Source organism: Phyllobates terribilis, unplaced genomic scaffold (genome assembly GCF_046119375.1).
Source record: "Phyllobates terribilis strain yellow unplaced genomic scaffold, ASM4611937v1 Scaffold_9__5_contigs__length_417890890, whole genome shotgun sequence".
NCBI classification, from domain to species: domain Eukaryota; kingdom Metazoa; phylum Chordata; class Amphibia; order Anura; family Dendrobatidae; genus Phyllobates; species Phyllobates terribilis.
In genome coordinates, this window is record NW_027362769.1 from 150416549 (window position 1) to 150430484 (window position 13936).

General features: G+C 41.6%; 1 protein-coding gene across 1 annotated transcript in view; it reads right to left on the minus strand.

Annotated features, from left to right (window-relative positions):
* The window catches only part of LOC141160886 (protein mono-ADP-ribosyltransferase PARP15-like), a 148726-nt gene extending 145430 nt beyond the window's left edge, over positions 1-3296 (minus strand). The window contains exon 1 of the mRNA XM_073645689.1: positions 3249-3296. The gene's annotated coding sequence lies outside the window, so the exon portion shown is untranslated. The remainder of the gene's footprint in view (positions 1-3248) is intronic.
* Positions 3297-13936: the final 10640 nt, after the last annotated feature.

Here is a 13936-nt window from a genome sequence, read left to right on the forward strand (position 1 = left end):
TTCACCCAGACTATTTTTATGGGGGCCAACACTATCATTTTTTAGTTTTTTACTATTTATGTAGTTAAAGAATATTTTGGGGTTATTTTTACTTTCTCTGGCAATGATTCTCTCTGCCTCAATCTTTGCTGCCTTGATTTGTTTTTTACATAATTTATTTCATTTTCTATATTTATTTAATGCCTCATTACCTACTTGCTTTAGTTCTCTAAATGCTTTCTTTTTGTCACTTATTGCGCCCCTTACAGCTCTATTTAGCCATAGTGGTTTCCTCCTATTTCTAGCATGTTTATTCCCAAAGGGTATATATTGTGCACAGGTCCTATTCAGGATGTTAATAAATGTCTCCCATTTGCTTTGTGTAGCTTTATGTCTCAGGATATCGTCCCAGTTTATTGTACTAAGATCATCTCTTAACCGTTGGAAATTTGCCTTCCTGAAGTTTAGTGTCCTTGTAACCCCTCTACTACACATCTTATTAAAGGTTACATGAAAACGTATTATTTTGTGATCACTATTACCCAAGTGACCCCCAACTCGTATATTTGATATGCGGTCTGGCCTATTGGTTAATATTAGGTCTAGCAATGCCCCCCTTCTTGCTGGGTCCTGAACCAGTTGTGAAAGGTAATTGTCTCTCATAGTTGTCTAAAACCTATTACCTTTGCTTGAACTACATGCTTCTGTCCCCCAATGTATTTCAGGGTAGTTGAAGTCTCCCATAATAATGACTTAATGACTTCTCCTTGAGTCGCTGCTTCATCTATTTGCTTTACGAGGATATTCTCCGCTACTTCCATTATTTTTGGAGACTTATAACAAAACCCTATCAGTAATTTATTTTTTCCCCCTCCCCTTATCTCCACCCACAGGGACTCTACATTTTCATTAGATTCACATATATCCTCCCGCAAGACAGGTTTTAAGGATGATTTTACATATAAACACACCCCCCCTCGCTTGTTTGTATGGTCATTTCTGAACAGACTATAGCCCTGTAAATTAACTGCCCAGTCATGGCTCTCGTCCAGCCACGTCTCAGATATCCCTACCATGTCATAATTATTTTCCAACAAAATTAATTCTAATTCCTCCATTTTGTTGGTGAGGCTTCTGGCATTAGTGTACATGCATTCTATGTATCTCTCTGTACCTCTATTCCTTCTTACTTTATTGACTGTTCTAACCCCACCCCCAATTTCTTTATTTGTGCCCAGGTCACTATTTGCACTATCTTCCCCACCTATAAAATGAATACCCTCCCCCCTATCCCTAGTTTAAACACTCCTCCAACCTTCTAGCCATTTTCTCCCTCAGCACAGCTGCACCCTCCCCATTAAGGTGCAGCCGGTCCCTAGGGTAGAGTCTGTAGCCAACTGAGAAGTCGGCCCAGTTCTCCAGGAACCCAAATCCCTCCTTCCTACACCAGTTCTTGAGCCACTTATTTATCTCCCTAATCTCCCGTTGCCTCTCTGGCGTGGCACTTAGTACTGGTAGTGCACGTAGTACCGGTAGTATTTCAGAGAATACCACCTTGGAGGTCCTTGCTTTCAGCTTGCAGCCTAATTCCCTGAAATCATCTTTAAGGACCTTCCACCTACCTCTAACTTTGTCATTTGTGCCAATGTGCACCATGACCGCTGGGTCCTCACCAGCCCCTCCCAGTAATCTGTCAACCCGATCAGCGATGTGCCGGACTCGAGCGCCAGGTAGGCAGCACACTGTTCGACGATCCCTGTCTTTGTGACCGATTGTCCTATCTGTTCCCCTAATAATTGAGTCCCCCACTACCAGCACCTGCCTGGCCTGCCCTACTCTCCTATTTCCCTCTTTACTGGAGCTGACACTCCTCCGGCTTTCAGGGGACATGCCTTGCTGCAGTAGTGCTACCCCTGTACCGTCACTCCCCTCATCTGCCAACTTTGCAAACTTATTGGGGTGTGCCAGATCAGGACTAGCCTCCCTGGCACTCTTCCCTCTACCACCCCTTCTAACTGTCACCCAACTAGCGACCTCACTGTCCTGCAGCTCCTGACTACCACCCTCCCCCACATCTACCCCAGTGAGCTGCTGCTCAGTGAGCAGCAGACTCCTTTCCATGTTGTCAATGGATCTCAGTGTTGCCAGCTGCTCATTTAGATCCAGTATCTGGGCTTCCAAACGCACAACGTGCACACATCTCGCGCAGCAGTAAGCAACCCCGACCGACTGTTCAAGGAATACATACATGTGGCAAGATGTACACTGGATAGCATTGTCAATAATGGAGCTCATTTCCTAATGGGGATTGCAATAGACAGAATGTTAAGTAAAAAGAAAAGTAAAGAATTAATGAAATACAGACAGCAATTCAGTCCAAAGTCCTCCCTTCCAAACTCTCTGAATCCAAAGTCACTGAAAAACAAGTCACACACTTACTTTCGTTCGCATTTACGCTCCGGGCACACTCAGCTCGTTCACACTCGCAAACTAAGAGATTTAAAGAGTTTTTTTTTTTTTCCCTTTTCCAGCAATGCACCCTTCACCTCAATGCACTTCCAAAGGGTGTCACAGGGATCATCTCCCTCAGCAAACCCTCCCCCCTTCTCCATCTCACTGTGCTGTAAAGAATGCTGTGTTCATTAATGTGCCTTTGCATTAGAACTGTGCTGTCCTGTACTACTGGGAAGACTGTGAACTGCTGTGCTGCTAAGGAAACTGTACTGTTTGTCACTGGAGCCTGTTGCTCATAAGACTTAACTTGCACTGGCTGTGCGGCTTCTTATTAAATGCTACTGTTCTACCTTTTATGAGGACTCTTGTCAATTGTGTCTGGTCAGCAAGTGAAACAACCTACATGTCTGTGCCTGAGGGTCAATACCCCTGTGTGCCTGAGAGAAGCTGCAGCACATGGTCTATGGTCGCCCTGAGTAACGGTTCCCCCAGGATTCCAAAGAATTCATGGAACCTGTCTCGCCCCTATCTGAACCTAGCGGCGTGCGTGTAACAATAATAAGGTAGCTGTCAGTTCTGCTACATCTTAAAACGCACATAAAGTACAACTTTGGAGCATTACACATACACTACATCCTGTCCATTACTGACATGAGTAAAGGGGAGAGGTAGGGAGATGAGCTAGAGCACCTTCTTAACCAGTTCCACTGCATTCATTTGGCTGTCCTATAAACCAAACTGCACAAATTTCTACTGTGTTTTCGTTACCCCAAAGAATGGACCTATAGCCATATTTTGCTGAGCAGTGAACGTACCTGAGGGTTTTGAGCAGAGTGGCAGAAGTGAAAATAAATGTTCTGTTTTGGAAAACTTGTTTAACTTGAAATTGTTTTAGTTTCGTTTTACTGTAAATCCACGCTGAGTGCTTGATTAATGTGCTGAAAAAATAAATCCCTTCATAAAGGAAGTCTCTACCTAAATAAAAAAAAAAAGCATTTCAGCTAAAACTCATTTTTACAATAGGATTTCATGAAATTTTTTTGGACTGTTTGGCTTCTACAACCTTTATATGTCACAGTAAATAGAAGAACGCAGAACGAATTAGCAGTGAAACCCGTCAGTGATATCGTTCTGACAGCTCAGTCTGCAACCTTTCATTCTCTTTTTTTGAACGATATTCACCTGCAGTAAACAATGACAATAAATAAGTAATTCAAATGATTTTCCTACCATATTAATGGATGGCATATTGAATGGCATGCCATTACATTCTGAAAAGTGGAGGTCCGACTGCTCTATGCTGCCATCCATGTAAAGCCCCCCCTGCAAGTTGGTCATATGTATGGGCTCTTGTAGCGTTCTAAATCCTAAATCCTATAAGGACATAGGAGTTGCACCCCCTCACTCATTGTGTAATAATGTCCCCCATCTTGGGCTCCTTCCTGGTATATATATACCCCCTTCTAGGCCCATCCTAGTATATATGTCCCCCATCCTGATGTATGTATATATATATATATAACTCCTGGCAAAAATTATGGAATCAGCGGGCTCGGAGGATGTTCATTCAGTTGTTTAATGTTGTTGAAAAAAAGCAGATCACAGACATGGGACAAAACTAAAGTCATTTCAAATGGCAACTTTAGGGCTTTAAGAAACACTAAAAGAAATCAAGATAAAAAATTTGGTGCTCAGTAAGGGTAATTTTTTTCAGACCAAGCAGAATCATGAAAAACAAACACACAAAAGAACACTCCAATACATCACTAGTATTTTGTTGCACCACCTCTGGCTTTAATAACAGCTTGCAGTCTCTGAGGCATGGACTTAATGAGTGACAAACAGTACTCTTCATCAATCTGGCTCCAACTTTCTCTGATTGCTGTTACCAGATCAACTTTGCAGGTTGGAGCCTTGTCATGGACCATTTTCTTCAACTTCAACCAAATATTTTCAATTGGATTGAAATCTGGACTATTTGCAGGCCATGACATTGACCTTATGTGTCTTCTTTCAAGGAATGTTTTCACAGTTTTTGCTGTATGGCAGGATGCATTATCATCTTGAAAAATTTTGTCATCATCCCCAAACATCCTTTCAATTGATAGGATAAGAAAACTGTCCAAAATATCAATGTAAACTTGAGCATTTATTGAAGATGTAATGACAGCCATCTCCCCAGTGCCTTTACCTGACATGCAGCCCCATATCATTAATGACTGTGGAAATTTGCATGTTCTCTACATGCAGTCTTCTTTATAAATCTCATTGGAATGGCACCAAACAAAAGTTCCAGCATCATCACCTTGCCCAATGCAGATTTGCTATTCATCACTGAATATGACTTTCATTCAGTCGTCCACAGTCCCCAATTGCTTTTCCTTAGCCCATTGTAACCTTGTTTTTTTTCTGTTTAGGTGTTAATGATGCCTTATGTTTAGCTTTTCTGTATGTAAATCCCATTTCCGTTAGGTGGTTTCTTACAGTTCGGTCACAGATATTGACTCCAGTTTCCTCCCATTTGTTCCTCATTTGTTTTGTTGTGCATTTCCTATTTTGGAGACATATTGCTTTAAGTTTCCGGTCTTGACGCTTTGATGTCTTCCTTGGTCTACTAGTATGTTTGCCTTTAACAACCTTCCCATGTTGTTTGTATTTGGTCCAGATTTTAGACACAGCTGACTGTGAACAACCAACATCTTTTGCAACATTGCGTGATGATTTACCTTCTTTTAAGAGTTTGATAATCCTCTCCTTTGTTTCAATTGACATCTCTCGTGTTGGAGCCATGATTCATGTCAGTCCACTTGGTGCAACAGCTATCCAAGCTGTGATCACTCCTTTTTAGATGCAGACTAACGAGCAGATCTAATTTGATGCAATTTTAGTTTTGGAAATGAAAATTTACAGGGTGATTCCATAATTTTTTCCTCAGAATTGAGTGATTCCATAATTTTTTCCCTCTGCTTGGTCTGAAACAAATTACCCTCACTGAGTACAACATTTTTTATCTTGATTTCTTTTAGTGTTTCTTAAAGCCCTAAAGTTGCCATTTGAAATTACTTTAGTTTTGTGCCATGTCTGTGATCTGCTTTTTTTCAACAACATTAAACAACTGAATGAACATCCTCCGAGCCCGGTGATTCCATAATTTTTGCCAGGGGTTGTATACACACGTGGTCAAAATTGTTGGTACCCCTCGTTTAATGAAAGAAAATCCCACAATGGTCACAGAAATAACTTGAATCTGACAAAATTAATAATAAATGAAAAATCTATGGAAATGAAAAAATGAAAGTCAGTCATTGCTTTTCAACCCTGCTTCCACAAAATTAAAAAAAAAATAAACTCATGAAATAGGCCTCAACAGAAATGATGGTACCCTTAACTTAATATTTTGTTGAACAACCTTTTGAGGCAATCACTGCAATCAAACGATTCCTGTAACTGTCAATGAGACTTTTGCACCTCTCGACAGGTATTTTGGCCACTCCTCATGAGCAAACTGCTCCAGTTGTCTCGCGTTTGAAGGTTGCCTTTTCCAGATGGCATGTTTTAGCTCTTTCCAAAGATGCTCAATAGGATTTAGGTCAGGGCTCATAGAAGGCCGCTTCAGAATAGTCCAATGTTTTTCTCTTAGTCATTCTTGGGTGTTTTTAGCTATGTGTTTTGGATCATTATCCTGTTCATGACCTGCGACTGAGACCAAGCTTTCTGACACTGGGTAGCCCATTTCTCTCTAGAATATCTTGATAGTCTTGATATTTCATTGCACCCTGCACAGATTCAAGACACCATGTGCCAGATGCAGCAAAGCAGCCCCAGAACATAACAGAGCCTCCTCCATGTTTCACAGTAGGGACAGTGTTCTTTTCTTGATATGCTTCATTATTCCATCTGTGAACATAGAGCTGATGTGCGTTGCCAAAAACTTCCATTTTTGGCTCATCTGTCCATAGGACATTCTCCCAGAAGCTTTGTGGCTTGTCAACATGTAGTTTGGCAAATACCAGTCTGGCTTTTTTATGATTTTTTTTCAACAATGGTGTTCTCCTTGGTCTTCTCCCATGAAATCCACTTTGGATCAAACAACGACGGATGGTGCGATCTGACACTGATGTTCCTTGAGCTTGAAGTTCACCTTTAATCTCTTTAGAAGTTATCCTGGGCTCTTTTATTACCATTCATATTACCCGTCTCTTTGATTTGTCATCAATTTTCCTCCGGCGGCCACATCCAGGGAGGTTGGCTACAGTCCCATGGATCTTAAATTTCTAAATAATATGTGCAACTGTAGTCACAGGAACATCAAGCTGCTTGGAGATGGTCTTATAACCTTTACCTTTAACATGCTTGTCTATAGTTTTCTTTCTAATCTCCTGAGACAATTCTTTCTTTTGCTTCCTCTGGTCCATGTTGAGTGTGGTACACACCATGTCACCAAACAGCACAGTGAGTATTTGTAGACCCACTGGCTGATTACAATATTGTAGACACCTGTGATGCTAATTAGTGGACACAACTTGATTTAACATGTCCCTTTTTTCACATTATTTTCATGGGTACCATTATTTCTGTCAAGGCCTATTTCATGAGTTAAATTTTTTTTTAAACTTGTTTTTATTGAAAATAAAGCTTTCATACATTAATTAATACGAATATAATTTGGAATATGCATAATAAGGTTGTTATAAGATGGTAAACAGCAGAATGTACATTCCTAGTATAATTACATAAGGTCAAAAGACAAACCAAAAACTTAGGAGGAGAGAAAAGAGGACACCCAAAACAGGTACTTTCCTTACATATAGACCACTCAACAGGGGTGTATAACCTTATACTCTTCTCAAAAGTTGTGCGGGACCCATCGACACTGAAACAGACCCTTGACACCTAGATGTATCTCTACACTGCGGCATCATCTAACACATCTTTACACGGGCGTTTCCCCCAATAGTAGTTGCTCTTGATACCATACTGTAGGTTGAAAGCAAGTTGTACGATCATCCCGAATGCGATGCGGAAGTAAAGAGATGAAACTTTTCCAAGTTTCAAAGAAGAACTGTACCTTTTCTTCCCTGTGTAAAGAGGCCTCAGCCCAATCCATTTGAAGCAGTAACAACAGTTTGTCTAAAAAGATCTTAAAAGGAGGAGCTTAGTCATGGATCCACATCTGTAAGATGGCCTTAACACCGGCTGCCGCCACCATGTGTAGCAATTTACGGGCCCCCAGGGAGCATGTGTATTTATCTGGCTTCTGGTCCAGAAGGGTTGAATAATCGGGCATGTCCACAGGCAATGGAATAGATTAGCCTCAGGGGAGCGGCATTTAAAGCACTCAGAGGTTGTGTACAGCCCCATTCTGTGACCCTTCTGGGGGGTTAAATAGGATCTATGCCTTTTTTCTATCTCATTTCAAGGAAGCGAGCTGAAGGGAGAAATTTGTGGGCTTGGTCCAGGGCTTTCAAAATAGTGTTGTATGATAAGGCGGGGTCATCGATCTGCCATTTTGTTAGTGAAAGTTGGAATTTCTCATAGTCTAGGGCAACATGGATGAATTTATAGTTGGAGGCTATTTGGCCAGATGAGGTGTTAGGTTTAGCGAACCATCTAAGCAGGTATGGATCCCACTCCCGTTCAGGAAAATGAGTTATTATCTTTGTCACATAACTCTTAGCCTGTAGGTATTGGAATGGGGGGAATGCAATAGTAGGGTACTCAGAATGCATTTCCTCTATTAGATACATACGGCACTCCCCTAAGTGAACCAGATATTTGATGGATGTTATACCCTGAGAGTGCCACTTGTAAAAGACAGGGTGTGCATGTCCATGTTGGAAATGGGGGTTACCAATGAGTGGGAGGAGGAGAGATATCTGAGGAGAGAGCTGAAACTGTCAGCATATTTTCTGCCATGCTTTCCATGCACAGTGGTGGCCAAAAGTATTGGCACCCCTGCAATTCTGTCAGATAATACTCAGTTTCTTCCTGAAAATGATTGCAATCACAAATTCTTTGGTATTATTATCTTCATTTAATTTGTCTTCAATGAAAAAACACAAAAAGAATTGTACTAAAGCCAAATTGGATATAATTCCACACCAAACCTAAAAAAGGGGGTGGACAAAAGTATTGGCACTGTGTGAAAAATCATGTGATGCTTCTCTAATTCGTGTAATTAACAGCACCTGTAACTTACCTGTGGCACCTAACAGGTGTTGGCAATAACTAAATCACACTTGCAGCCAGTTAACATGGATTAAAGTTGACTCAACCTCTGTCCTGTGTCCTTGTGTGTACCACATTGAGCATGGAGAAAAGAAAGCAGACCAAAGAACTGTCTGAGGACTTGATAAACCAAATTGTGAGGAAGTATGAGCAATCTCAAGGCTTCAAGTCCATCTCCAAAGACCTGAATGTTCCTTTGTCTTCCGTGCGCAGTGTCATCAAGAAGTGTAATGCCCTTGGTACTGTGGCTAACCTCCCTAGAAAAATTGACGAGAGATTTCAACGCAAGATTGTGCAGATGGTGGATAAAGAACCTCGACTAACATCCAAACAAGTTCAAGCTGCCCTGCAGTCCGAGGATACAACAGTGTCAACCCGTACTATCTGTCTGCATCTGAATGAAAAGGGACTGTATGGTAGGATACCCAGGAAGACCCCACTTCTTACCCCGAGACATAAAAAAGCCAGGCTGGAGTTTGCCAAAACTTACCTGAGAAAGCCTAAAACGTTTTGGAAGAATGTTCTTTGGTCAGATGAGACAAAAGTAGAGCTTTTTGGGAAAAAGCATCAACATAGAGTGTACTGGAAAAAAAAAGAGGCTTTCAAAGAAAAGAACACGGTCTGAAGACTACCAACAAATTTTGCAGCATAATGTAGGGCCCAGTGTGAGAAAGCTGGGTCTCCCTCAGAGGTCATGGGTCTTCCAGCAGGACAATGACCCAAAACACACTTCCAAAAGCACTATAAAATGGTTTTAGAGAAAGCACTGGAGACTTCTAAGGTGGCCAGCAATGAGTCCAGACCTGAGTCCCATAGAACACCTGTGGAGAGATCTCAAAATGGCAGTTTGGAGAAGGCACCCTTCAAATATCAGAGACCTGGAGCAGTTTGCCAAAGAAGAATGGTCTACAATTCCAGCAGAGCATTTTAAGAAACTCATTGATGGTTACTGGAAGCGGTTGTTCGCAGTTATTTTGGCTAAAGGTTGTGCAACCAAGTATTAGGCTGAGGGTGCCAATACTTTTGTCCGGCCCATTTTTGGAGTTTTGTGTGAAATGATCAATGATTTGATTTTTGCTTCATTCTCTTTTGTGTTTTTTCCTTGCAAGCAAATTAAATGAAGATAATAATACCAAAGAATTTGTGATTGCAATCATTTTCAGGAAGAAACTGAGTATTATCTGACAGAATTGCAGGGGTGCCAATACTTTTGGTCGCCACTGTAGATACTAGAAGAGGGTTCGCCTTCACTTCAGCCGGCAATTCAATATAAGGGAGATGTAGTAGAGTAAGCAGAGGCAGTCCCGGCGTGAGACAGCACTCCACATCATACTGGGTGTAGTAGGAGGTCCCCCCCAGCCAGTCCACCACCACCCGGAATAAGGATGCTAAATTATAGTGTCTAATATCAGGGAAGTTTATGGCCCCATTTCTCTTCAGTTGTTGGAGTAATTTATAGGCAATACGGGGCTTCTTTCCTTCCCAGATAAATGAGCGGTATAAATAATTAATCCGTTTTTCCTCTTTGGGAGTCAAATAAATTGGTAGAGTTTGAAAAAGATAGAGAAGACGTGGGAATTCTGTCATTTTAATTAAGTTGGCTCTACCCAGGTATGATAAATTAAAGTTTTTCCATTTAGCTAAAGTGGATTCTAAGTTATTGAGGTATAGATTGATGTTAGTTTTATATACAGTACAGACCAAAAGTTTGGACACACCTTCTCATTTAAAGATTTTTCTGTATTTTCATGACTATGAAAATTGTACATTCACACTGAAGGCATCAAAACTATGAATTAACACATGTGGAATTATATACTTAACAAAAAAGTGTGAAACAACTGAAAATATGTCTTATATTCTAGGTTCTTCAAAGTAGCCACCTTTTGCTTTGATGACTGCTTTGCACACTCTTGGCATTCTCTTGATGAGCTTCAAGAGGTAGTCACCGGAAATGGTTTTCACTTCTCAGGTGTGCCCTTTCAGGTTTAATAAGTAGGATTTCTTGCCTTATAAATGGGGTTGGGACCATCAGTTGTGTTGTGCAGAAGTCTGGTGGATACACAGCTGATAGTCCTACTAAATAGACTGTTAGAATTTGTATTATAGCAAGAAAAAAGCAGCTAAGTAAAGAAAAACGAGTGGCCATCATTACTTTAAGAAATGAAGGTCAGTCAGTACGAAAAATTGGGAAACTATGAAAGTGTCCCCAAGTGCAATTGCAAAAACCATCAAGCGCTACAAAGAAACTGGCTCACTTGAGGACCGCCCCAGGAAAGGAAGACCAAGAGTCACCTCTGCTTCTGAGGATAAGTTTATCCGAGTCACCAGCCTCAGAAATCGCAGGTTAACAGCAGCTCAGATTAGAGACCAGGTCAATGCCACACAGAGTTCTAGCAGCAGACACATCTCTTCAACAACTGTTAAGAGGAGACTTTGTGCAGCAGGCCTTCATGGTCAAATAGCTGCTAGGAAACCACTGCTAAGGACAGGCAACAAGCAGAAGAGACTTGTTTGGGCTAAAGAACACAAGGAATGGACATTAGACCAGTGGAAATCTGTGCTTTGGTCTGATGAGTCGAAATTTGAGATCTTTGGTTCAAACCACCGTGTCTTTGTGCGATGCAGAAAAGGTGAACGGATGGACTCTACATGCCTGGTTCCCACCGTGAAGCATGGAGGAGGAGGTGTGATGGTGTCGGGGTGCTTTGCTGGTGACACTGTTGGGGATTTATTCAAAATTGAAGGCATACTGACCCAGCATGTCTACCACAGCATCTTGCAGCGGCATGCTATTCCATCCGGTTTGCGTTTAGTTGGACCATCATTTATTTTTCAGCAGGACAATGACCCCAAACACACCTCCAGGCTGTGTAATGGCTATTTGACCAAGAAGGAGAGTGATGGGGTGCTACGCCAGATGACCTGGCCTCCACAGTCACCAGACCTGAACCCAATCGAGATGGTTTGGGGTGAGCTTGACCGCAGAGTGAAGGCAAAAGGGCCAACAAGTGCTAAGCATCTCTGGGAACTCCTTCAAGATTGTTGGAAGACCATTTCCGGTGACTACCTCTTGAAGTTCATCAAGAGAATGCCAAAAGTGTGCAAAGCAGTCATCAAAGCAAAAGGTGGCTACTTTGAAGAACCTAGAATATAAGACATATTTTTAGTTGTTTCACACTTTTTTGTTAAGTATATAATTCCACATGTGTTAATTCATAGTTTTGATGCCTTCAGTGTGAATGCACAATTTTCATAGTCATGAAAATACAGAAAAATCTTTAAATGAGAAGGTGTGTCCAAACTTTTGGTCTGTACTGTAGTTTAGCTGGATGTCTCGTCACTTCCACTCCCATGTATTTTAGTGAGCTAGTAGTCCAATGACAAGGGAACTCCGATGTCCACGATGGCTTGGAGGGACCATGTAGCATTATCACTTCTGTTTTGTCCCAATTAATATTATAGCCCAATAGGCCTCCCACATCCTCTAGCTCTCGTATAAGAGAGTGTAGAACTTGTTTGGGGTTAGTTATTACCAGGAGGATATCATCTGCGAATGCGGCGACCTTAAGTTCTCTAGAACCCACTGTAAGTCCCTTAAAGGTAGGGGTCTACAATAAATGACGCAGTAAGGGATCAATAGAAAGATTAAATAAAAGGGGTGATAGAGGGCATCCCTGTTTGACTCCTCGTAAGAGATCTATGGCTGGTGCATTGCATCCATTGATCGCTACACAGGTATTTGCGTTCATATGATGGTATTGAGTATATTGCAAAAATCTTGGGCCGAAATTCCCCCTGCCCAAAACTTCATATAAAAAAGGCCATGCCACTTTATCAAAGGTCTTTTCGGCATCTAGACTCATCAGCATTGCGGATGGCCTCGATGTGTCTTGGGCCAAGACTGTGGCAGCGACCGCCAAGTGTATGTTTGCCACACTACTCCTCCCCTGAGTAAAGCCCGTTTGAGCCTCACACAGAAGACCGGGCAATAACAGTTGTAAGCGGTTTGCTAAGATCTTTGCCAAGAGTTTATAGTCATGATTGAGGAGTGAGATTGGGCGGTATGATTGTGGTAGCAATGGGTCTCTATTAGGTTTAGGGATAACCGCAGGAACAAACAGGTAGTAAGAGTGTCATCAATAGTGGATTCCGCAAATATTAGTACCTGAGTTAGGAAAAGGGAAAACACGGAAGGGTAGAAGCAGTAAAAAACTACAAAAACAACATTATGCTTAACATTGCAAGTCAGTGATAGCAGCTCGCCGGAAACACACCATATGAGCCATGCCATAACTGAGAAAAACATTCCATTACGGAAACAACAGTCTTCCTGCAATAAAAAATAGCATGGGTAATAGATCTATAAGTCATCCCACAGTGGTATCTCCAGCATGTCAAAATCTTCTCTCCGCCTCCTCAGGGTCTTCGTAGATAGTTACACACTCCCCATCTTGGATTTTGAGTTTAGCTGGGTAGAGCAGTTGGAATCTAATGTTTTTTTCAAACAATAAACGACAGGTGGGTCCAAATGCCTTGCATTTTTGAGCTACGGCAGCAGAGAAGTCTTGGAAAATGTGAATTTTTGAGTCATGAACAATCAGTTCACGTTGGCTTCTGTATGATCTCATGACCTTTTCTTTCACAGCCCAGTTGAGGTATTTTGCTATGACTGGGCGAGGTCAACCATTTCCGCTGCCTCGGTTAGGCCTTGGGGGACCTAGTCTGTGCGCTCGTTCTATGATCATTGGGTCTTTGTTAAGATCAATCTGAAGGGCAGAAGGGAGGTCTCTAGTAAGGTATTCCATAAGATGTTCACCATCCACCAACTCCGGGATGCCTGCAAAGCGCAGATTGTTGGGGCGATTCCTGTTCTCCAAGTCTTCCAGCTTCTCGCACATTTCTCGCTCTGCAGTCTGGCTCTGTTGGAGAGAGGCCCTCAATTCTGTGATCTCTGTTTCATTGGATTGGATTCTGCTTTCCAGCTCTGTGACCTTTTGGAAGTTGGTGGTGATTAATAATAATAATAATAATAATAATATTTTTTATTGATATAGCCAACAACATATTGCGCAGCACTTTTCAATTAAGTGGGGACATGTACAGACAATAAATTCAATACAATTTAAGACAGTTTAAACAGTTAAATTAGGAGTGAGGTCCCTGCTCGCAAGCTTACATTCTACAAGGAAATGGGGGGACACAATAGGTGGACACAATAGGTGAAAAGTGCTTGCTAGTTGAGGTCTGACAATTATAATGAATAGGGATTTTC